The following is a 26,395-nucleotide window of genomic DNA, read 5'->3' as shown; positions in this document are numbered from 1 at the left end:
CAAATAATATTGCAAATAAAATTAAAAATAAGATTTTTACTATAGCATAATAAGAAACAAAGAGGGAGAGAGAGAGGAAAAAAGTAATGAACCAGTAAGAAAAACCCAATTAAAGGAGTTTTATATGAAAACTTGAAACAATCAGAAAGGCCCTGAGAAGAGGCCCTGAAGAGAGGTGAACTAACTTTGAAACTCTAACCACAGCTACAGTTGTTCTTCCTGTACATTCTGTAAGTGATAACTTAAAAAGTCTATTTTGAACAAATATTCCAAATATTAAAAAAATTTATCATTAAAAAAATATTCTCTGATCTTTACAGTAGAATTTAATCACAAAAACAAATTTTCAGGAATTTTGAAAACGAATGTGGAATCGATTTTTTTTTTTTTTGAGAACACAAATTTTGGGGAACGTTAAAAAAGGCCCAAAAATGTGGAATCAATTTTTATCTCTCTTGATTGCTGGGAATATTTCTGGTCTGTGCTGTTGTGATGAAAGTAAAGGGCAACATTAAGATAAGAAGAATTTATTCTGTATAGGAGGTGGAACTGCCCCATCCTCATTCCCTTTCCCTCAGCCTTATGGTCATAGAAACGTCGGAGGAGGCTCGTTCGATCAGAAATTGAGAGTTCCAATTTCTTTTTTTTAGTCAAAAGTGATTGCACTTTAAATAACCCACAAACCAACTAACTGCTGGGGGAGTATTTTCTAGGAAGATATTTTCATGGGAGGGTATTTTTAGTGGGTGGTATTTTCTTGGAGGGGGTCCACGGGGAGTATTTTTCTGGTGGGTGGGTAGACGCCCGGACTCGCAGACAGTGAAAGGCCGAAACGAACCCCATTAACAGACATACAAAGGAGATGTAAATATGGCTTTAATTGCTTGTGATGTCTGATTGTCTTTGTTTTTGTGACCATAAAACAGAATTTCTTATGAATCATCTTAACTAACATTTGTGTTATGACATGAAAAAAAAAACAAGTTTGATAAGGTTGAGCGTGTAAACGGTGATTCTAACTTGAGTTTTACCAAATAATATTGTGTTGTACTTGTAGAATATTGAAAAGCTGAGTATGTTAGCTCAATTGCACGACAGTTAAACTGCACGATGATTCAGTTTCACGGTGATTTAGTTTCATGGTGGTTCAATTACACAGGGGTTCAGTTGCAAGAGGATACAGTTGCATGGCTGTTCATTTACGCGGGGGTTCAGTTATATGGCGTTGAGTTGCCGGGGGGTTGAGTTTTACAGGGTTTGAGTTGCACAAGGCTTCATTTAAATACGATTCAGCTGTCTAAGGGTTCTTTTACATGATTGTTCAGTTACACGGGGGTTTGGATGCACGGGGCTCAGTTATATGGTGGCTTAGTTTCACGGGGTTCACTTGCACGGGCGTTCAGTTGCTTAGGGTTAAATTAAACGGTGTTTTGGGTACAATGGAAATGAAAGAAACTAGCAAGGAATCAGTAACTTCTGCCTATGTGTACTTTGGTGTTTGATCAATGTATTCTCCTCAGTTTTTTTGTTACGGTCATTTCTAGACTACTTGCTGCATCATTTTGTAGATTTATCTCTATGTTCATATCTCCCTCCTCTCTACGCTAAAGTTTCATAATGTTATATTGAAACTGTTTGTGACTTTACTAGATATGTAACAGATTGTCATTTTACAACGTTTGAATTGATAATTGTATTTGTTTACAGCAAATGCTAATCAACTAGCTCTTCCATTTTAGGGATACTGTAAAAATATTTTAATTCCACTCCACTCTTCCTTGTGGTAGAACAGTCATCTTCAAGACCTTGGGGATACAGAATTCAGACTATAGCGTGAATAAGTGGGAAGATTGAGGTAAAGGTGACCTTCCTCACATAAAAAAGAATGTATGGTTGTTTTGGTGTAACAATTAGTGGAATTTTCATCAAAGTGACTTGTCATTTAGGGGATGCCTTGCCCATTTTACAAAAATGAGTAACATTTTCTCAGGTATGTAGCTTTCCATGGGTGTATATAAATTGAATGTATTTTAAATCAATTTAAAATTATCATTAGAAGTCACTTATTTTGATATGTATATGTATTGTTATCAAAAACTCTTTTTATTAGACACTCAGTTACTCTTAGCACGAGTCGCTCATTGCTTAATATTCGTTATCATTATCGGTTTGATATTGCCACTGCTCCAGGATTAATAAAAATAAACAAAAAGTCAGGCTGGACAAAAAACAAGGCCAAGCATATGGTGAGCCAGTAGTATCTGAGGTAGTGCTTATTGTGCTTCCTTACACCTTTGATGGGGAGTAAGTAGCCCTTCATTCCCATACTTTACGTGATTCCCTACACCTTTGATAGGGAGTAAATATCCCCTCACTCCCAAGGTCAAGGTTTTCCATTTTTGACAAAAATATCCATGGGTTTCCTCCATGACATTTACCTTGGGAGTGAGGGGGCTACTAATTCCCTATCATAGGTGTAGGGAAGCAGGAAAGTACAAGGTAGGGTTAGGTTTTCCCCAGAATCTTGACCTTAGGAATGAGGGGGCTACTTACTCCCTATTTTAGGGGGCTACTTACTCGCTATCTCCCTATTGAAATTGTCTATATATAGTGAGAAATCAATACAAAGCTTCTTGGGAGTGAGTGGCTACTTACTTCCTATCAAAGGTGTAGAGAAGCACGCAAAGTACAAGGTAAGGTTAGGTTTACATAACTATTGAAGATTATTGTTCTTAATTTGGGACTGGAACTACTAGGGAAACCCCTGGACTTGAAATTGGCTATATAAAGTGAGAAATCAATACAGAACTTGACTATTTTGGAATCATATAATTTGTGTCTCAGAAAATGTTTTCGATTATGATCTTTCTACGGAATAGGTTAGTAATTTTCTTTATTTTATGCATAAATGAGTAACATAGTATGAAAAAGATAAAAAATCCTATGACCGCATGAATAGAAAATTGGATTGCCAAGTGAATCAAACACGTGACACTCTCTTACTTAATAATGTCAAATATGGTAATTTAGAATAAAGGAAGTGATCATATATAAGATAAAATATTGTCAAAGTGATTATTATCACATAAAGAAAGCTTTAAAATAACTTACAAAGCTAAACTGTAGGATTCAAATCTGACTTATAGATTACTGATTAGTACTTTAAATATATATACATGTATATATATATATATATATATATATATATATATATATATATATATATATATATATATATATATATATATATATATATATATATATATATATATATATATATATATATATATATATACCCAACTCCTTTCCAAATTAGAAAAAAGTCCCTAAAATCTAGTTTTTTCACCTTTTTTGACGCATAGCGTGTTATAATCCTTTCCTTATTATAAATTTTAACCTTATTCTATTGGTATTTTAAGATCGTTAACTGTCAAAACAGGATATAAAAATGCACAAATTGAGACTGGTTTAAGTTTGAGTCTACCTCGTGTTGTAAACAGAACCCAGCAATTGCCTTATTTCAAAACACACCTTCGGTTGGCTTACTAATTCAACCCTGTTTTGACAGTTAACAATCTTAAAATACCAATAGAATAAGGATAAAATTTGCATTCCTGAAGACAAATGAATAGTAATTCGACTCTAACTACACAAGAAATTATTTTATTTCTTTAAGGGTAATATTTAAGGGTAAATAGTAAAAATAAATATATGATAATTCGAATAGAAAGTGAGGAAAAGTTCATAGATTTTTGAAATTTCATGGGTTGAGGGTTTACTTAGTTTTCATATATCTAAGTCGACCCTCAAGATCTAATTCAGTACGTAATCACTAATTGCTGATTTGTTTGTGCATTAAGATGAATAATTTAAAGTCCTTGATAGTTTTAGTTGTCTATAATGTGCTTTGACTCCTTTCTTACAACTCTTAAATAACCTCTCCGCCCAAATGACTGTACATGATGCTCAGAGATGTTTGCCAGTCACCAGTGACCCTCTTTGCTTAAGCTAGGTACTGTAAAATTATCTATATTTAATTAGCTACCCATATCTGGGGAGCGGTAACCCCTTTTTGATTGAGAGGGAAGGAAGGGGGTCATCACAATTAAAACAAAACATGATCATAGTGGCTACGTCAACATATAAAGTTTAAAAATTACTTACAAATCTAAGCTTCAGAATTCATATCTGAAGTCCTGGGAAAACTAACCAAGAAAAAGTATGAGAGTGAGTGACTTGTTACTGATACAAACATTTATTTTTCTAGAAAGGGGAGGGGAGGGTAAAATCAATTGTTGAAATGGGTTAGGGTAGATCTGCTGTTATAGCCAATGTTTTGTTACTAGTGTTATTACATAGTAACTTTCAAAACAAAGAATTATTAATTAAACATAAAACTATACCCTAAACACATACAAATAATTTGTATAGAATACCTGTTCAGTTCACTATCTTCAGTTAGTCTATCATAAATATACATTTAGAACAAAGCATTATAATCATTTCTTCTTTTTCTTTTAGAGAGAACCTTCTGTTTCATTTTTAGGAATGACTCTTTTTTTCCTAATAATACGAGACCCTTCACTAAAACACTAATTCTGCTCTAATTTTACAATCCTAGTCAGCGTAAGGTAAAAATATAATAACTGTGTATAGATTTCCTGGGGCTCACCTACTCTTGAATCTAAAATGAAACTAAATTTCACAATATTAACAGAGAGTAAGCTTAAACTAGTAAAAATATGGACATTTTTTAAAACGTAATTAACCTTCAAAATCAGACTATGTAACAACTGACTAGAAAATATTAATGCAGCGTCATCAGCAAACTAGGTAAGACAAGAACCTGGCTGATAAAACCTTATCATATCAACGTATACCCTCAACTCCCTCAACTATAGAGCTTTCTTCAAAACGAGTTGTTTTCTATAATTTACACATTCAACTCGATCTGAAGTAAGGTAGTGGCCTTGTGGTCGTACTTTCACACTACCCTCGAGTACATAGACATTGTCTGATATGGTGGCAATGGCATTTTCTCTACTCCAACTGTATAGTTTCTATATTATAAAAAGCAAATGGCCATGACACTAGTTCTGGGAACTAAATTATTCTCTATACAGTTGCTATAAACACTTATATTGAAATTTTTTTTTACATAGTATGACGGCACCCCCTTGCAGACTCTTTTGGTAGTCTCATTGTGCGTTTGCACACAGTACACATTCGGACCGGGAAATACCCCCTGGGATACCAAGTCGCTCCCTGTCTTGGATTTTCATTTCAGCAGCTGATTTGGGGCCTGGTGTTTTACCAGTTCCGGGTAGAGGGACTCATCCCAGTTTGTATAATCTATCCGAGACCTAATGTACTCTCCATTTTCCAAATCATGTAACAGATTATTTGTTGTAACTTTCAAAAGGAAGAAATCCGTATCTCCATAATACGCCTGAACTTTTCCCAACCCCGGCCATTGGCGCGTATACACAATGTAATAAAACTCCAACATAAGTTTTTCAAAATTTCTAAAATGGCACTGCCAGTGGCATTGTTTTTATTTAAAACCACGTATATTTTCTCTCTATGTAAAATGACCATATTGGAGTCTATAATCGTGAATGATGTGAAGTTTGGATCCGCAATGATTCGAGCACATTCTTTTGGGTCGGTTACAACGTCACAACGACTCCTGTTACACACAATCTCACGCATTTTACCAAAGGCCGAATTTAAAATGACTTTCAAGATTTGCTTCTTTATTTTCGCTAAAGACGGTTTGTTGAGAAAAGTGTCAACAAACGTCCTCATATATGGTTTTTGATTAAACTGGAAGGTTCTATGAATCTTTGTGACATCGAAACCGTTGGCTAGCATCCACCGCAAAAGAACGTGGCGTACAGCAATATTCCGTTTTGAATTATAGGCGGCAATTATCTTTTGATTTTAAGGTGTCCAATGCATACCTGTATTCTCTACCAAAGATAAATTGTAGGGACTCAAAGAGTCCCAAGGCACCGGTCTATTTAAGCAGGGGAAAACTAAGTCTTTTACCGAGTCATGAAGTTCAAGAGGTATTTCACTGTCAATTTTGAAAAACTATCTTTGTTGTTTATTTTCCTCAACAGTATGAATGTGTGGGAAATCTGTAGCAGAAGGATCGTCAAGTCATTGGTAATTCCCACACGGCAAATAAAAGTGAGACATTGCTGACAGGTAGAGAGAATTCATATCCTAGAAAAACGGTGTCCGACTTTTCATCGGTGCGTTGTCCAGTCGGTTGGGTTTAAAGGATACGATCCCCATGAAAACGTACCCTTCCTGCATAGATCTCTCTACAAACAGGTGCTGATCTACTTCGGCATTCGGCAATCAGACCTATTTTTGCTTCACTAATCTTAAGAATTAAATCCATCACCAGATGAGGAGTGGAAAAATAATGCCCCAAATCCAACCCAAACTCTACGTGTTTGTCCCTATATTTACAGACAAAATCCAATAACGTCAAATTATCACTTGCCAGGTACATTTTACAATAATCCCACCAATTTTTACAACCTTCCTTTTGCCCAAACTCTCTTCGTAAATTCATTGTCGGCAATGGTGCATTGACAATCGCAAAGTGAATTATAAAACTGCGATGTGCGGTAATTTTACCTCGCTTATCTTCGAGGTGGAGCTGTAGTACTCGTACGGGTATATGCCCTTTCACGTTCATAAATCATACAGTTGCTCATGTGGAAAGTGCTGTTTAAGGAGGAGGAAACTATTAAAATCGTCACTTTTCTGTACTTGAATCAATTGACATAGAGATTTGGGGAAGAAACTCAAGGAACCAAGGAAACGGATTTTATTCAAGTACCCTTTACCATTATCAATTGCTTGTCATTTAAATTCAAAGACTAGCAACTTTTCAGATGATTTAGGTATGATGTTATAAGAATAAGAACCATCTACCCATGCGCCATCTACAACTTCACCTTTCTGAAATCTTGCCAACGCTTGTAATATGAATCTCAAATCGTATTTACAATTCTGCGTGTAAAACCGGTAAAAGGTATTGCTGTCTAACATTTAAACTACACGAATTATGCTCAACCTCCCGAAAGTTACTCCCCCTTGATGAAGTTTCCTGCCATAAATGGTCATGGTTCCGGGCTTTCGCATCCCCCTCATTAATTTTTCTTACAAACCCGACAAATGTCTTGATTTTTATTAGTCAACTCGTCTTCTGGTGATAGATTCATTGGATAGTGTGTAGCGTGACCTCGAAATTGCCTCATTTGCTGTTTTAATCAGACCAACCATAGCTGTACCAACACAATCCTCTCCGCCTAACATCTCAACAAAATCTACAAATTGCACGGTATTACTTGAATCTCTTCGCGCATTCGCAAAAGAGACTGCAATGGCTTTATGTTTCTTCACATAATTCAAATTTGACGGATCGGACGCATCTGTGAGTGCAGCTTCTATGTCCAATGACACCTTGTTGCTCTGCAATAGCGTGTTCGGAAAGCTTTAGATCCGTAAGGTGGCATTGTCCCCTGAAACCATTTCAACAGACTGGTACCCATGATGCTTGCAGTGTCTCAAATGGTTATTTAATTTTAGTTCGGAATGGAAACCTGATAGACTCATTGTAAAGTAATGAAGTCAAGTGTACCCTTTACCCTCACTTAAAATCGTGCTAATATGGGGGATGGGAAAGAAATGTCCAATTGACTCAGGATCTTTGGCAGGCTCGTAAAGAAGCCATACGAGTGTTTCACTGAGTCAACGGACGGTGTCCTTACGGAATAAATTACCTCTTTTTATCACGAAGCTCCCCTTTTTCGTATTCTTCGTCAAATTGTGGAACTGTAACCCCAACTTTCAAATGCTCGTTTGCTCTTTAAAAAATAGCAATCCCTTTGAGTGTTATTGGATAATGCCCCTTTCAACAACTAAAATTTACTTCTGGAAATTCAGACCCCCCTCCTCCCCACCACCATTAACAGTAAAGCCATCCTAATATACTAGCGTCATCCCTCCGGGTTTTATATCCAGCCACAAGGACAGAATATTTGAGACACTCCAAGCCCGTGTCAAAGCGAGTTTTTTACACCCTGACACCCCTTTAAATTTGTCTCGTATTTTTTAGTTACCTTTCCCCCTCCCACCTCTTAAAAACATTTTTTTTAATTTAGTTATATTTAATTCTATTTTTTCAATAAACAAAACTACTAACTCACTCCCGTTCTCATTGTATCCCTCCATCCTGTTATAATATCCCTCCGGGTTTTATATCCAGCCACAAGGACAGAATATTTGAGACACTCCAAGCCCGTGTCAAAGCGAGTTTTTTACACCCTGACACCCCTTTAAATTTGTCTCGTATTTTTTAGTTACCTTTCCCCCTCCCACCTCTTAAAAACATTTTTTTTAATTTAGTTATATTTAATTCTATTTTTTCAATAAACAAAACTACTAACTCACTCCCGTTCTCATTGTATCCCTCCATCCTGTTAAAAATTTCTCCCACCCAATCCAAAAACACGCCCTCAAAATTTTGCAAGTACGGATGAAGCGACCGCATTCTCTTCTGTATATGATGATCGTGCAAAACGCCCGAACTTACGTTTAAAAAATGATTTTAAACGTGATGGATGTTTTTATTTTGTTCTGTCCTCCCGCGTCTTGCATATGATGTTCAAGAAGTGCCCGATTCATGCTGACATAGAAGTTTGTGGTGTCTATAGGATCCGTGTGAATACTACCATTTGATAAGGAATTGAACGGATCGTCAAACTCAGCCCTATACGCGTGAATTTTATGTGAAATGGTATCTACTAAATATAATTGTGGCAATACTGGAGGCGAGCCAGCTCCACTTTGCTTCCCTAAATCACTGTCCTTGGTGGGAGTTGTATTGAACTTGCTTACAGGCACACCATCTAAAGTATTGTCTTAAAAGTTACTGCTGAGGCCGAGATCCTGTGCTAAACTGTGTAGATCAATTTCGGGGAACTCACTAGCCGTTCAGTGTCGCGAAACTCAAGTGGTGGCTGTTGAATATTTTTCTACGATGTCGCTGTGTGAACCTAGAAGAATAATAAGAGCATATTTAGCTCCCTGAAACGTATTTCTCTATGAAAGAGAATGAGTATAGAAGTCGCTGGAATGGATTATTCTATAATGAAATGGTACCATGCCCCCTTGGAACTGTACACCCTCTGCTGCTTGCCGGAATGCATCATTGTATTATGAAGCATTAAATGGTATTCCCTATGCCCACACTAGTGCTTATAAATGTTACCAGGCTCTTAAAGACCCTTTTTGGTTGTATTGAGAGACCATTCATGGAACTCCTTACTAGTAGTTAAGAGTTTTAAAGCTTATGTTTTAAAGTCTTGCAAAACTTACCGAGGGGGATTTGCTTCTGACCATCTGGCAATAAACTCTTCGGCCTACACTACCATTTTGTCGGTGGCTTCCTCTGTTGATGTACCTCCCTCATCAATGAATTGGGCTACTAGCCGATCGCTCTTGTTGTTGGCCTAAAAAAAAAATTAGGAATAAATGAAGCTAACATGGGGTTGGGACACAGATGACTCCCCCTCCTAAAAGCTAGCGGGAAAACACAAATAATTTTTGCTCATTTTATGTTTAATAGAGTTCTTTACTTTTCTTTGAAAAACTATTTTGTCTAAAAAGTTTTTTAAATTAATTTCTGTTCGTTTTATATTGACATAGTCTTTTCAAGAAAAAAGAAAATAATACTTTAAATATTTTTGTTTTTTAAGACTTCATAGTTTGGCTTGCTATTTGTATGCTGGAGAAAAATTTTCAGCAATTTTTAACAACATACACCCTTTTAAAAATCTGGACACAAATAGTACTGTTTAATTTAGTTTCACACCTCCTCTAGTTGACCTGAAATGGAAAACTTGATACCATTCGCGAAAAAATCTGTTTACTTTCTTTGATAGCTTGGATTCGCTTACGCTGTTTTTATTTAGTTAAATTTTAAGAGCAGGAATGGGAGGGCTGGCTTGGGCGGGTGGGAATGGATGGGGGAATAGTTGCCCCACTATCACTTTCGACTATTAAAAAGGGCATCAGCCCTTTCTATTTTCAATAGAATTAGCCCTTTTCTAAGTTCCCGCGACAATTCCTTCGATACAAAGTGCCCTGGTCTAAACAAAAGCACCAACAAAGCATAATACATTATACCCACATCAATCTTTACTATAAAAATGTCAAGCCTTCCAATCCCATTCGACTATTAAAAAGGGCACTAGGCCTTTCGATTTCTAATCGAATGAGCCTTTGAATGAAATGGCTATCTCAAAATGAAATGGCTTTGATTTGATGTTTTTGGGGAAAAGGCGGGTGTGAGAGGGGAGTTAGTTGCCCTCAAATCACTTTCGACTATTAAAAAGAATACTATCCCTTTTAATTTCAAATCAAATGATTCCTTTTTCAAGTTTTTAAGACAACGATTTCAATAAAAACCTTATATTCCTCCAGAGCATAACTCATAACCCTTGCCCTGAGGGTTGTGGGGAGTATCCTCCTCAAAAATATATATTCTATGTGGAAATTAACTACGCTGAACAAAATGACTATCTCAAAATTTTGATTGGATGTGTTTGGGGGAATAATGGGCGTGGGGGGGGGGGGGCTAACTGCCCTCAATCACTTTTGACTATTATAAAGGGCACTAGCCACTCCAATTTGCAATCGAATAAGCCCTTCTCGAAGCTTCTAGGGCAACTCATTCGATACGAAGTGCCTGACTGAAGAAGAAAAAAACACATCGTGCCCACATCGTCCTTTACTTAGGCAGCGCTAGCGCGCTGCCTATGAAAGAATAATTCTTTTTCAAAGGATTAATTGTTTTCGAACGAAGGTAAGGGGGATTGGGTTTGTACACTTTGAAAAGAACGTATTGTATGCTTTAAAACGAGTATAAACAAAGCAAAATGGGAGGTTTTTTGGTGGGGGAAGGAGGTTCAGGAAATGCTATAGAGAAAGACACTTACTTCATTGTAGGAATTTTCCATTATTTCAGATACTTATGACGTCTTCATCTGGCTAGATGAGACGGATGCTGTTTCGTCCTTACCCAGGGTATTTATAGAGTTCCTAGAACACACAAGGGATCCTCGAAGGGGACACCTGAAAATCCCTCTAAGGTTTATAACAGAAAGGTATCTTGGGGAGTGTTGTCACCTGGGAGGCATGTTTAGACATCTATAGGGGAGAAAACACCCAGGAATTTTGCCTAGAAACAAGGGGCGGCATTGGCTAGTAACAGCATTTATCTTCAAATATATCCATAGAAACAACCAACAAACATGACCAAAAAACATAACCAGCAAACATAACCAACATAAGCAACAAACAACATCCAACATTCAACAAACATAACGAACAAACATAACCAGAATACATAAATAACATCCATCAACCTACGTCCAACGAACATGACCATCAACCAACATCCAACAAACATAACCAACAAACAATATAAACAACAACCAACAAACATAACCAACAACATAAACATCAACAAACATAACCAACAAATATAACCATCAAACATAACTAACAATGACATCCAACAAACATAACCATCAAACATAAGCAACAACTAAAATCCTACATGCAATTAACATAACCAACAAACCACATAGCCAGCAACCACCAAACCACATAACCAGCAACCAACAAACATAGCCAACAAACATAACCATCAACCGTTTATCAAAACCAACAAACATAACCAAAAACCAACAATCCCATCCAACACAACCAACAATAACATCCAATGTTAATTTTTGCTATGGCTGCAATGACGTCAGAAGACTCTCAGGGAATAGCCATATACCTACAACTTTTAAACAAAAGTTCCCGGATCGGGATTCAAAGGGGGTGGGCTGTCAGCGGCCCTGGACCCCCCCCTAATTCAAACTTACATCTATAGTCAGAACTGCATCCTGAACGCAAATTTAACATTCGTTTGGGTAGGAAATGAATTTTACCCCACCGTCTTAGTGTGCAAATATATACCCTGAATTGGAATATATATACAAAGTAGTTTATTTTAGTGAACTCATGCTAATTGTCTACGAATAAAGAATGGAAAACCAGTTATTTTCTGATGCAACTAATCAAACTTCTTGATTGTGTGTCATTTAATATGGAAGTACCTTTTGTTTTTTAGCTCACGGGTCTTTACCTTTCTAGTCAGATTTACATTTTTTTTTTTCCACAACATGAACGGAACCTAGAATTGTAAATGACCTGAGCAAGGTTCGAAACCTATTGTTGTGAGAGGGGAGAAAAGCCATATTAAGCCCACTGATTTTTTTTATTTCGGAGTTTAAATGCGTATAAACATCGACCAGTTTGTTTTTTGTTTCTTTTTTCTTAAGTTAGTTAATAAGTTCCTCGGAGATTGTAAGACGTAGAAGTTATCTAGGGAAGTTGGGGTTCTTTACTTCTCTTTTAACCTTCTCTTTCCCATACTTGGTTTTGGATAATGGTTAATTTAATTAGTAAGTTAAAAAACTTGAAAGAAGCCAAGTGGATGGTCGTAGATTTATAGATGGTGTTTTGTATCAGGATTATGATGCAAGTGAGAAATGTTGGATGTGCTTATTCCCGGTATGTTTTTTTTTGTGATATTAATTTAAAAAACTGTTTCCTCAAAATAAGGTTTTCAAAGAAAAGTAAAGAACTCCTTTAAACAAAAATGAGCAAAAAAAAATCAAACAATCTACCAAGCGTGAAACTATCACAAATCAGCTTCGATAAATAAATGAAACCCAAAACGAACAGAAATTACAATAAATAACCGAGTCAAACTCAAAACGAGGAGAAGTTAACATGAGTAGGGCTAAAAACCCCTATGCCTTCCCAAGGCCAGAACATAACTTCCACTTTACTTAAAAAATATAAATGTTTTTACTTTCATAACTTTAATAAATCAAATAACATTAACATTTTTATTACTAAATATCAGTATATGTATATTAAACTGACAATTCACATTCATTTGTACGCTATTTTGATTTGGTTAAATTTTAAGAGCAGAAGTAGCCCTGAAAGATTGAACATAATACCCTCAGTCGTTTTTGGGATACTGCTGAGATGCCGTATTGGGAATTAGCCTTAACACAGTGCATTTTGATTTAATCTTAAGGCAACATTTAGTTTTTAGAGATAATGGGCAATTGGGAGGGTGGGCGTGGGAGGGGGATTATTTGCCCTCCAATCACTTTCGACTATTAAAAGGGGCATTAGCCCTTTCTATTTTCAATCGAATGAGCCCTTTTTGAAGTTCCTACGACGACTCCTTCGATACAAAGTGCCCTGGTATAGACAACAACAACAACAAAAATAATACATTATACCCACATTGACATTTACTATAAAAATGTCAAGCCTTCCAATCACTTTCGACTATTAGAAAGGGCGCCAAGCCCTTTGATTTCTAATCAAATGAGCTCTTTTTTAGTTTCTACGACAACGCTTTCTATAAACACCTTATATGCCTAACGGCATAAATTACAATCCTTACCCTAAGGGCTGTTAGGGTGGTTGTCATACTCTAAGACGTAATTTCCAGAACTTTCAACAAAGTTAAATTAAATGGCTATCAGTAGTAAGCTAGTATGCACTCCAGCCAGTGATTGCGTAATATGCCTTACCACGGGCCAGGCATCTATATATTTGAACCCTACGCCTAAGGCATGGATATGTGTGTAAGTTTTCAATGCATTGGACGGTTACAAGGGTCATTTGCAAAGAGGTATCATTTCTATAGTAATTTGAAATATCATATGGAATTTGCTTGAAGGTATATACTGTGCGTACGGGCTCCTACCAAACAGGTTGTGTGTGTACTTTCAAGTAATTGGGTTACCAGGCTCATTTAATACCGGTCCTATTAAGGACAATTTTTTTCTGACGTAGTTTTCTATTTAATTATATAAAAGTTTTTTTTTTTTATGTTAAATCCGTTGTAATTCATCTGTAAGTTGATTAGTAGGTTTTTTTTTAAAAACTTGGATATTAGTTTAATGGGTTTCATTAATAGAACGAGTAATGCATTTGAAAATGGTAATTACTTCTTTAGTTTACGATATTTGCTAATTTTTTTTTTGCGAAAAGATATTTTCGAAAAGATATTTGCGTATACGCTTACAAGGGACATTGCTAGAAAGTATTCAATAGCTTAAATGAAAATTAACGATAGAATGACATTGTGACTTGACCTATCTTTACCTCGCCGATGTGGTCTGTATAATACGTAAGTAACGTTTGAAAAATATTGTCAATTTAAAAAGAAATGGCTGAAAAGTGTTATGAGGGGGTGGGTTGCATTGCGGGGTGAGTTGCACGCGGGTTCAGTTAAAGAGGATCCAGTTGCACGGAGGGATTTCGGTTATACACGGGTTCAGTTACAAGGGGGTTCAGGTGCCCGGGGGGTACCACTTTTTTTTTTCGTAAATCGGGCTCCCTGTTTTCAAAAACCCTTTTTCTTCTGAGGCTTGGAGCATTTGGTGACTAGATATTAAACGTAATGAAATTTAGCACGGATGTTCAGTTGTACAGGGGTTTCAGTTATACAGGGGTTCAGTTACATGGGGGTTCTTTGTGTTAAATAAGTAGTTTTTGTATCTTTTAAAAGAACTTTACGGGGATTGAGAGACTCAGTTGCCTAATTCCGTGTGATTTTTATTTACTTGATGATCATTAAAAACGATATATTTGTGTTAAATAAGTAGTTTTTGTATCTTTTAAAAGATCTTTACGGGGATTGAGAGACTCAGTTGGCTAATTCCGTGTGATTTTTTTTTACTTGTTTTTAATTAAAAACTAACTTTTTGTGTTAATTAAGTAGTTTTTTTATCTTTTAAAAGAGCTTTACGGGGATTGAGAGACTCAGTTGCCTAATTCCGTGTGATTTTTCGTTACTTGATGGTCATTAAAAACGAAATTTTTGTGTTAAATAAGTAGTATTTGTTTCTTTTAAAATATCTTTATGGGTATTTAGAGAAAAAGTTTAATTAGTCATTTGTTTTTTTCTGATATTTTTTGTAATTTATATATTAATAAATTTTTTTAATTATTTGTTTTTTTATATTTAATAATATATTTACTGTGATTGAGAGACTCAGTTTCCTAATTACGTGTTATTTTAATTTAATTGTTTGTCATTAAAAACGAAATTTTAGTGTTAAATAAGTAGTTTTTGTATCTTTTAAAAGAAATTTCCGGGGATTGAGAGACTCAGTTGCCTAATTCCGTGTGATTTTTCCTTACTTGTTGGTCATTAAAAACGAAATTTTTGTGTTAAATAAGTAGTTTTTGTATCTTTTAAAAGAGCTTTAGGGGGATTGAGAGACTCAGTTGCCTAATTCCGTGTGATTTTTGTTTACTTGATGGTCAATAAAAACGAAATTGTCTTGTTAAATAAGTAGTTTTTGTATCTTTTAAAAGAACTTTACGGTGATTGAGAGACTCAGTTGCCTAATTCCGTGTGGTTTTTCCTTACTTGTTGGTCATTAAAAACGAAATTTTGGTGTTAAATAAGTAGTTTTTGTATCTTTTAAAAGAGCTTTAAGGGGATTGAGAGACTCAGTTGCCTAAGTCCGTGTGATTTTTCGTTACTTGTTGGTCATTAAAAACGAAATTTTTTTGTTAAATAAGTAGTTTGTGTATCTTTTAAAAGATCTTTACAGGGATTGAGAGACTCAGTTGCCTGAATCCGTGTGATTTTTCTTTACTTGGTGGTCGTTAAAAACAAAATTTTTGTGTTAAATAAGTAGTTTTTGTATCTTTTAAAAGAGCTTTACGGGGTTTGAGAGACTCAGTTGCCTAATTCCGTGTGGTTTTTCATTACTTGGTAGTCATTAAAAACGAAATTTTTGTGTTAAATAAGTAGTTTTTCTATCTTTTAAAAGAGCTTTAAGGGGTTTGAGAGACTCAGTTGCCTGTGTCCGTGTGTTTTTTGTTTACGTGGTTGTCTTTAAAAACGAACTTTTTGTGTTAAATAAGTAGTGTTTGCATCTTTTATAAGAGCTTTAAGGGGTTTGAGAGACTCAGATGCCTAATTCCGTGTGTTTTTTCTTTACTTGGTCTTCATTAAAAACTAAATTTTAGTGTTAAATAAGTAGTTTTTGCATATTTTAAAAGAGCTTTAAGGGGTTTGAGAGACTCAGATGACTGTTTCCGTGTGGTTTTTCTTTACTTGGTTGTCATTAAAAACGAAATTTTTTTGTTAAATAAGTAGTTTTTTTATCTTTTAAAATAGCTTTAAGGGGTTTGAGAGACTCTGTAATGCACTAGTTTTTCAGTAAAGACACTAAATATCCTAAAAGTGTTTAATTCAAACTTTTTTAGAACTTATAAATTTCTCAACTTTATTTATTTTTTTCTTTCTGTACATAACTTAAAATATCAAAATATGCTTACAGTTCTAACAATTGCGCTCTGTGATTGGTCAGAGACACGATGTGACTTTCCCACTGGCATTCTATGACCGGTTATTGACAGCACTCTGTGATTGGTCAGAGACACGATGTGACTTTCCCACTGGTATTCTATGACTGGTTATTGACACAACCTAATCTATTGCATGTATTAAATCAGTATTTTTTACGCAGTGGAACGATAAACACATAAGTCATATCTTTAAAAAAAGTGAAGATGGAACATTTTAATAAAGTGTGTTTACATAACAAGGTTATTGTAGCATTGAATGCCGACAAAAAGAAATATTTAAACTTTGAAACAAGTACAGGTGGTAGCACTATTGGAAATGTATGCATGCATTGTCATGACAGTAAGGAATTAAATTTCTTTGGAATACCGAAAAAATTCAACTCTTATGTTGGTGGTTATGCGAGATTGAGATCTCCAGAGATGATTGCACTCAAAGAGAATGCCAACATAAAAATAATCATTGATGATAGAGGACAACTCCTTGCTACTGTTGCAGGTAACACATTACCTACTGATACATCCAATCGTCACCTTTCAGGTATTAGCATTCAACGGAAGATCAATAAAAGAAATGCCTACTCTTCTACTAATATCGTAAACCATATCTTGTCTACGTGCCGAAACTGTTACCTGTGTAAAAATAATGTGATAATAGACAGTGAAATTGCCAGAAAAATAAAAAGGGCATTGTCAGAAAATATCACGATGGACTATAAAGATGAATCGATGAAAAACAAAACACCAGCAAACGTTACTGCCATTGGTCAAACAGTCATTGAACCAAATAATACCAAAGACGAAAAGCATATTGAGCCTTTTGATGAGACACCAGTAAAAATTGTGTATGACTCAAAATGGAATAATGATTATTCTACTGATTACGAACTAAGAGAAGACAATAGCTATAATATCAAGAGGGAACATGGTGAACTATTTTATGGAACAGATTCAAAATGTCCAAAGTTAATTGTTGATATTAATAATGTATCATAATATATTTATTGTATTAATATTCTACAGAGCATTATTTCATTAAAAATATATTTTGCATTACATTGTTATGTGTTCATTATTTTTAGAGTAAGCTAGCATATCAAACGTTTAGAATGTCTAATAAAACGTCGGAGATTTAAGAAAAGGAATTTGCATACATCTATTGTCATACACATTGTGACAAATTTTTTCTTGAATTCACATACTGTATAAATAAAAAAATACATTTCATTCAAGAAATTATGACTAAACTCTAAGTAATCTACAAACTCTGTCTTGAAGTTACCTCATGGATACACAATGCAGAAATTTCATTTAAGAAATTATCAAAAATTGTAAGTAAGTAGCAAATTCTTTCAAAAATATGTTAATACGTTTAAGCAATATATATCTTTAAGCTTAACCCGTCTTTATTCTTCAGAATAGTTTTATTCATTTCATTAAATTATGAAGAAATTGTAAGTAAGTAACAATAGCTTTCTTGAATTCGCTTCCTGGACACAATACAGATATTTAATTCAAGAAATAATAATAAAATCGCAAGTAAGTAATAAAGTCTTTATTGTTTCCCCCTATTGGATACACAATAATGAAATTTCATTCAAGAAATTATGACGGAATTCTAAATAGGTAACACACTCATGTTACCTCATGGATACACAATGCAGAAATTTCATTTAAGAAATTATCAAAAATTTTAAGTAAGTAGCAAATTCTTTCTTGAATTCGCCTCCTGGGTAAATAAAAAAGACAGTTCATTAAAGAAATTATGAAAAAATTGTAGGTAAGTAGCAAATTCTTTTTTGAATTCACCTGCTGAATAAACAAAAAAGACATTTCGTTCGAGAAATTATGACAAAATTCCAATTAAGTAACAAACTATTTATTGTTTTCATGACTTAGATACACGTTGTAGAAATTTAATTCAAGAAATTATGAAAAAATTCTCAGTAAGTATCAATTTCTTTCTTGAAGTCAACTCTTGGATACACAATAAGGAAATTTCATTTAAGAAATTATGAAAAAAAACAATTTCTTTCTTGAAGTCAAATCTTGGATACACAATACAGAAATTTCATTCAAGAAATTATGAAAATATTTGTAAGTAAGTAACAAACTCTTTTTGTTTCCACCTCTTGGATATACAGTACAGATACTTCATTCAAGAAATTATGAAAAAATCGCAAGTAAGTACCTTTTTTTCTCTTTATCAAAAACAATTTTCACTTAGCTACACGATGTAGAAATTTAATTCAAGAAATTAGGAAAAAAATTCTCAGTAAGTAACAATTTGTTTCTTGAAGTCAACTCATGGATACACAATATGGAAATTTCATTCAAGAATTTCATAACTTAGATACACGATGTGGAAATTTTATTCAGAAAACTATGAAAAAATTCTCAGTAAGTAACAATGTCTTTCTTTAAGTCGTCTCTTGGATACACAATACAGAAATATCATTCAAGAAATTATGAAAATATTTGTAACAAAGTAAAAAACTCTTAATTTATTTCTAATCTTAGATATACAGTACAGATACTTCATTCAAGAAATTGTGAAAAAATCGCAAGTAAGTAACTTTTTTTTCTCTTTATCACAAACAATTTTCACTTAGCTAAATGATGTAGAAATTTAATTCATGAAATTATTTAAAAATTATAATTAAGCAAAAATGTTTTTCTTTAAGTCAATTCTTGGATACGTAACACGGAACTTTGATTCAAGAAATTATGATAATATTGTAACTAAGAAGCAAATTCTTTCTTTAATTTACCTGATGGACAATCACAAAAGAAATTTCTATAAAGAAATTATTACAAAATTCTAAGTAAGTAAAAAACTCTTTATTTTTTTCACGAGTTAGATATACGACATATAAATTTAATTAAATAAATTTTTAAAAAATTATAATTATAATTTGAAATTTCTTTATTTAATTAACCTGTTGGATAAAAAAAAAAAACAAAAAAAAGACATTTCGTTCAAGAAATTATGACAAAATTCTAAGTAAGTAACAAAATTTATTTTTTTCACGAGTTAGATATAAGATGTAGAAATTAAATTCATGAAATTATGAAAAAAATTCTCAGTAAGTAACCATTTCTTTCTTGAAGTTAACTCTTGGATACACAATACGGAAATTTCATTCAATAAATTATGAAAATATTTGTAAGTAAGTAACAAACTCTTTATTAATTTCACATCTTGGATATACAGTACAGATACTTCATTCAAGAAATTATGAAAAAATCACAAGTAAATAGCTTTTTTTTATTTATCACAAACCTTCTAAACTTATCTACAAGATGTGTTAAATTTAATTCAAGAAATTATGAAAAAATTTTCAGTAAGTAACAATTTCTTTCTTGAAGTCAACTCTTGGATACACACAATACGGAAATTTCATTCAAGAAATTATAAAAAATATTTGTAAGTAAGTAACAAACTCTTTTTGTTTTCACCTCTTGGATATACAGTACAGATACTTCATTCAAGAAACGTGATTAAACACGTTTTGAAACTACATGCTATTTGTATGCCTTTCCTTGGCACCTTTCCAAACGAACAGGGATTCCCCACTGGTTCCTACACATTGCAAAAAGTGAGCAGTCCGAAAACTCCACGTTTTCAACCAGCCTGTTTTTTGAGGCACCAATACGGAGAGATAGGCAAAGTCGACAGAGCTTAATTTCCTTTTTTAAAGGTACATTTACACGAAGTTCCGGGCGCCCCCGTAACGACGTCTAGATGAACCTAAAAAAAATGAAATAAACCTATGTAGAATTTGCATATCTCTCCTTATTGGTCCCTAAAAAAACAGTCTGGTTGAAAACGTGGAGTTTTCGTACTGCTCACTTTTTTGCAATGTGTAGGAACCAGTGGGGAATCCCTGTTCGTTTGGAAAGGTGCCAAGGAAAGGCATACAAATAGCATGTAGTTTCAAAACGTGTTTAATCACGTTTCTTGAATGAAGTATCTGTACTGTATATTCAAGAGGTGAAATAAATCAAGAGATTGTTACTTACTTACAAATATTTTTTTTAATTTATTGAATGAAATTTCCTAATTTTGTGTATCCAAGAGTTGACTTAAAGAAATAAATTTTTAATTACTGAAAATTTTTTCATAATTTCTTGAATTAAATTTCCCACATCTTTTAGATAAGTGAAAATTGTTTGTGATAAAGAAAAAAAAGCTACTTACTTGAGATTTTTTAATAATTTCTTTAATGAAGTATCTGTACTGTATATCCAAGAGGTGAAATTAATAAAGAGTTTTTTACTTACTTAAAAATATTTTAATAATTTCTTGAATTAAATTTCCGTATTGTGTATCCAAGAGTTAACTTCAAGAAAGAAATTGTTAATTACTGATAATTTTTTTCTTAATTTCATTTATTTTATTTCTAAAAAGTTTATCTAAATCGTTAAAAAAAATAAGTTTGTTTATTTCTTTTTTATTTGTCAATTTTTATTTTAAGAATTGTATTTTTTTTTTTTTTTTTTTTTTATCCAACCGTGTAAAACAAGAAATAAATTTCAAAATAGACTGAGTAATTTGTAAAAAATTATTTTATTTAATTACTTGCTCGTAAATATATAACGAGAAAACAATATGGAGTTTGATACGTACTACGACGTATATTATAGTTTCTAGTACGAACTTTATGGTTTGTTATTCAAGTAGGTAAATTAGTTAAAGAAATAGATCATAAGTTGAACTATTGTAATCATATATTTTATATAATTTAATTATTGATTATAAAATAGTTGACTTAAATAAAGAAATTGTTACTTACTGAGAATTTTTCAATAATTTCTTGAATTAAATTTCTACATCATTTAGCTAAGTGAAAATTGTTTGTGATAAAGAGAAAAAAAGTTACTTACTTGCGATTTTTTCACAATTTTTTGAATGAAGCATCTGTAATGTATATCCAAGAGGTGAAATCAATAAAGAGTTTGTTACTTACTTACAAATATTTTCATAATTTCTTGAGTGAGATTTACTCATTGTGTATCCAAGAGATGACTTCAAGAATGAAATTGTTACTTACTGAGAATTTTTCATAATTTCTTGAATCAAATTTCTACATTGTGTATCTAAGTCATGAAATTCTTGAATGAAATGTCCATATTGTGTATCTATGAGTTGACTTCAAGAAACAAAGTGTCACTTAATGAGTATGTTTTCCTAATTTCTTGAATTAAACATTTAAACCGTTTAGCTAAGTGAAAATTTTGTTTGATAGATAGAAAAAAAAAAGTTAGCTACTTGCGATTTTTTTCATAATTTCTTGAATGAAGTATCTGTACGATATATACAAGAAGTGAAAACAAAAAGAGTTTGTTACTTACTTAAAAATATTTTAATAATTTATTGAATGACTTTTCTGTAGTGTGTATCCAAGAGTTGACTTCTAAAAAGAAATTGTTTTTTTTCATAAATACTTAAATGAAATTTTCGTATTGTGTATCCAAGAGTTGACTTCAAGAAAGAAATTTCTCATTAATGAGAATTTTTCATAATTTCTTGAATTAAATTTCTACATCGTGTATCTAAGTTATGAAAACAATAAAGAGTTTGTTACTTACTTGGAATTTTGTCGTAATTTCTCGAACGAAATGTCTTTTTTTGTTTATTCAGCAGGTGAATTCAAGAAAGAATTTGCTACTTACTTACAATTTTTCATAATTTCTTTAATGAACTGTCTTTTTTATTTACCCAGGAGGCGAATTCAAGAAAGTATTTGCTACTTACTTTAAATTTTTGATAATTTCTTAAATGAAATTTCTGCATTGTGTATCCATGAGTTAACATTATTTTGTTACCTATTTAGAATTCCTTCATAATTTCTTGAATTAAATTTCAGTATTGTTTATCCAATAGGGGAAAATAATAAAGACTTTATTACTTACTTGCGATTTTATTATTATTTCTTGAATTAAATATATGTATTGTGTCCAGGAAGCGAATTCAAGAAAGCTATTGTTACTTACTTACAATTTCTTCATAATTTAATGAAATGAATAAAACTATTCTAAAGAATAAAGACGGGTAAAGCTTAAAGATATATATTGCTTAAACGTATTAACATATTTTTGAAAGTATTTGCTACTTACTTACAATTTTTGATAATTTCTTAAATGAAATTTCTGTATTGTGTATCCATGAGGTAACTTCAAGACAGAGTTTGTAGCTTACTTAGAGTTTCGTTATAATTTCTTGAATGAAATGTCTTTTTTTATTTATCAAGGAGGTGAATTCAAGAAAAATTTGTCCCCATGTGTCTGACAATAGATGTATGCAAATTCCTTTTCTTACATCTCCGACGTTTTATTAGACATTCTAAACGTTTGATATGCTAGCTTACTCTAAAAATAATTATCACATAACAATGTAATGCAAAATATATTTTTAATGAAATAATGCTATGTAGAATATTAATACAATAAATATATTATGATACATTATTAATATCAACAATTAACTTTGGACATTTTGAATCTGTTCCATAAAATAGTTCACCATGTTCTCTCTTGATATTATAGCTATTGTCTTCTCTTAGTTCGTAATCAGTAGAATAATCATTATTCCATTTTGAGTCATACACAATTTTTACTGGTGTCTCATCAAAAGGCTCAATATGCTTTTCGTCTTTGGTATTATTTGGTTCAATGACTGTTTGACCAATGTCAGTAACGTTTGCTGGTGTTTTGTTTTTCATCGATTCATATTTAGATTCCATAGTGATATTTTCTGACAATGCCCTTTTTATTTTTCTTGAAATTTCACTGTCTATTATCAAATTATTTTTACACAGGTAACAGTTTCGGCACGTAGACAAGATATGGTTTACGATATTAGTATAAGAGTACGCCTTTTTTTTATTGACCTTCCGTTGAATGCTAATACCTGAAAGGTGACGATTGGATGTATCAGTAGGTAATGTGTTACCTGCAACAGTAGCAAGGAGTTGTCCTCTATCATCAATGATTATTTTTATGTTGGCATTCTCTTTGAGTGCAATCATCTCTGGAGATCTCAATCTCGCATAACCACCAACATAAGAGTTGAATTTTTTCGGTATTCCAAAGAAATTTAATTCCTTACTGTCATGACAATGCATGCAGACATTTCCAATAGTGCTACCACCTGTACTTGTTTCAAAGTTTAAATATTTCTCTTTGTCGGCATTCAATGCTAAAATAACCCTTTTATGTAAACACACTTTATTAAAATGTTCCATCTTCACTTTTTTTTTAAAGATATGACTTATGTGTTTATCGTTCCACTGAGTAAAAAATACTGATTTAATACATGCAATAGATTAGGTTGTGTCAATAACCAGTCATAGAATACCAGTGGGAAAGTCACATCGTGTCTCTGACCAATCACAGAGTTCTGTCAATAACCTGTCATAGAATGCCAGTGGGAAAGTCACATCGTGTCTCTGACCAATCACAGAGCGCAATTGTTAGAACTGTAAGCATATTTTGATATTTTAAGTTATGTACAGAAAGAAAGAAATAAATAAAGTTGAGAAATTTCAAAGTTCTAAAAAATTTTGAATTAAACACTTTTAGGATATTGAGTGTATTTACTGAAAAACTAGTGCATTACAGAGTCTCTCAAAACCATTAAAGCTATTTTAAAAGATACAAAAACTACTTATTTAACACAAAAATTTCTTTTTTAATGACCACAAAGAAAAGAAAAACCACACTGAAACATGCATCTGAGTCTCTCAAACCCCTTAAAGCTCTTTTAAAATATACAAAAACTAATAATTTAAAACTAAAATTTTGTTTTTAATGACGACCAAGTAAATAAAAACCACACGGAATTAGGCAACTGAGTCTCTCAAACCCCTTAAAGCTCTTTTAAAAGATGCAAAAACTACTTATTTAACACAAAAATTTCGTTTTTAAAGACAACCAAGTAAACAAAAACCACACGGAAAAAGGCAACTGAGTCTCACAAACCCCTTAACGATCTTTAAAAAGATAGAAAAAACTACTTATTTAACACAAAAATTTAGTTTTTAATGACTACCAAGTAAGGAAAAACCACACGGAATTAGGCAACTGAGTCTCTCAATCCCCTTAACGCTCTTTTAAAAGATACAAAAACTACTTATTTAACACAAAAATTTCGTTTTTAACGACCACCAAGTAAAGAAAAATCACACGTAATCAGGCAACTGAGTCTATCAATCCCAGTAAAGATCTTTTAAAAGATACAAAAACTACTTATTTAACACAAAAATTTCATTTTTAATGACCAACAAGTAAAGAAAAATCACACGGAATTAGGCAACTGAGTCTCTCAATCCCCATAAAGATCTTTTAAAAGATAAAAAACCTACTTATTTAACACAAAATTTCGTTTTTAATGACAACCAAGTAAGGAAAAATCACACGGAATTAGGCAACTGAGTATCTCAATCCCCGAAAAGTTCTTTTAAAAGATATAAAAACTACTTAATTAACACGAAAATTTCGTTTTTAATGACCATCAAGTAAAGAAAAATCACACGGAATTAGGCAACTGAGTCTCTCAAACCCCATAAAGCTCTTTTAAAAGATACAAAAACTACTTAAGTAACACAAAAATTTCGATTTTAATGACAACCAAGTAAGGAAAAATCACACGGAATTAGGCAACTGAGTATCTCAATCCCCGTAAAGATCTTTTAAAAGATACAAAAACTACTAATTTAACACTAAAATTTCGTTTTTAATGACCATCAAGTAAAGAAAAATCACACGGAATTAGGCAACTGAGTCTCTCAATCACCGTAATTCTCTATTAATAGAAAAAAATTCTAAAAATTTTTATTACTCTTAAATAATATATATTAAAAATATAAAAGACAATTAAATAGTACTATTGAAACTCAGTGTCTCAATCCCCGTAAATATCTATTAAAAGACACAAAAACTACTTATTTAACACAAAAATTTCGTTTTTAATGACCATCAAGTAAAGAAAAATCACACGGAATTAGGCAACTGAGTCTCTCAATCCCCGTAAAGCTCTTTTAAAAGATACAAAAACTACTTATTTAACACAAAAATATCGTTTTTAATGACCATCAAGTAAAGAAAAATCACACGGAATTAGGCAACTGAGTCTCTCAATCCCCGTAAAGCTCATTTAAAAGATAAAAAAACTACTTAATTAACACAAAAATTTCGTTTTTAATGAGCATCAAGTAAAGAAAAATCATATGGAATTAGTCAACTGAGTCTCTCAATCCTCGTAAAGTTCTTTTAAAAGATACAAAAACTACTTATTTAACACAAAGAACACCCATGTAACTGAACCCCTGTATAACTGAAACACCTGTACAACTGAACCTCCGTGCTAAATTTCATTACGTTTAATATCTAGTCACCAAATGCTCCAAGCCTCAGAAGAAAAAGGGATTTTGAAAACAGGGAGCCCGATTTACGAAAAAAAAAAGGGATTGCCCCCGGGCAACTGCGTCCCCCGTGTAACTGACCCCGTGGATAACCGAAATCCCTCCGTGCCACTGTCTCCTCTTTAACTGAACCCTCGTGCACCTCACCCCACTATGCACCCCACCCCCCTCCAAACACCTTTCATCCCGTTCTTTTTAAATTGACAATATTTTTCAAACGTTACTTACGTATTATACAGACCACATCGGCGAGGTAAAGCTAGGTCAAGTCACAATGTCATTCTATCGTTACTTTTCAATTAAGCTATTGAATACTTTCTAGCAATGTCCCTTGTAAGCGTCTACGCAAATATCTTTTCGCAAATATCTTTTCGCAAAAAAAAATTCGCAAATCTCGTAAACTAAAGAAGTAATTACCCTTTTCAAATGCATTACTCGTTCTATTAATGAAACCCATGAAACGAATAGCCAAGTTT

The 26,395-nt window shown here is 32.9% G+C and overlaps 1 protein-coding gene across 1 annotated transcript in view; it reads left to right on the top strand.

The window, feature by feature from the left end:
* Positions 1-26,395, top strand: part of LOC148950346 (uncharacterized) — an 85,556-nt gene that overhangs the window by 49,302 nt on the left and 9,859 nt on the right. The window lies entirely within an intron of this gene.

The sequence above is a fragment of the Artemia sp. Qi Xiang Cuo genome, chromosome 7, assembly GCF_049724085.1.
Source record: "Artemia sp. Qi Xiang Cuo chromosome 7, ASM4972408v1, whole genome shotgun sequence".
Taxonomy (NCBI): Eukaryota; Metazoa; Arthropoda; class Branchiopoda; order Anostraca; family Artemiidae; genus Artemia; species Artemia sp. Qi Xiang Cuo.
Note: the sequence above shows the minus strand (reverse complement) of the source record. Positions and strands in the feature narration are given on the sequence as shown.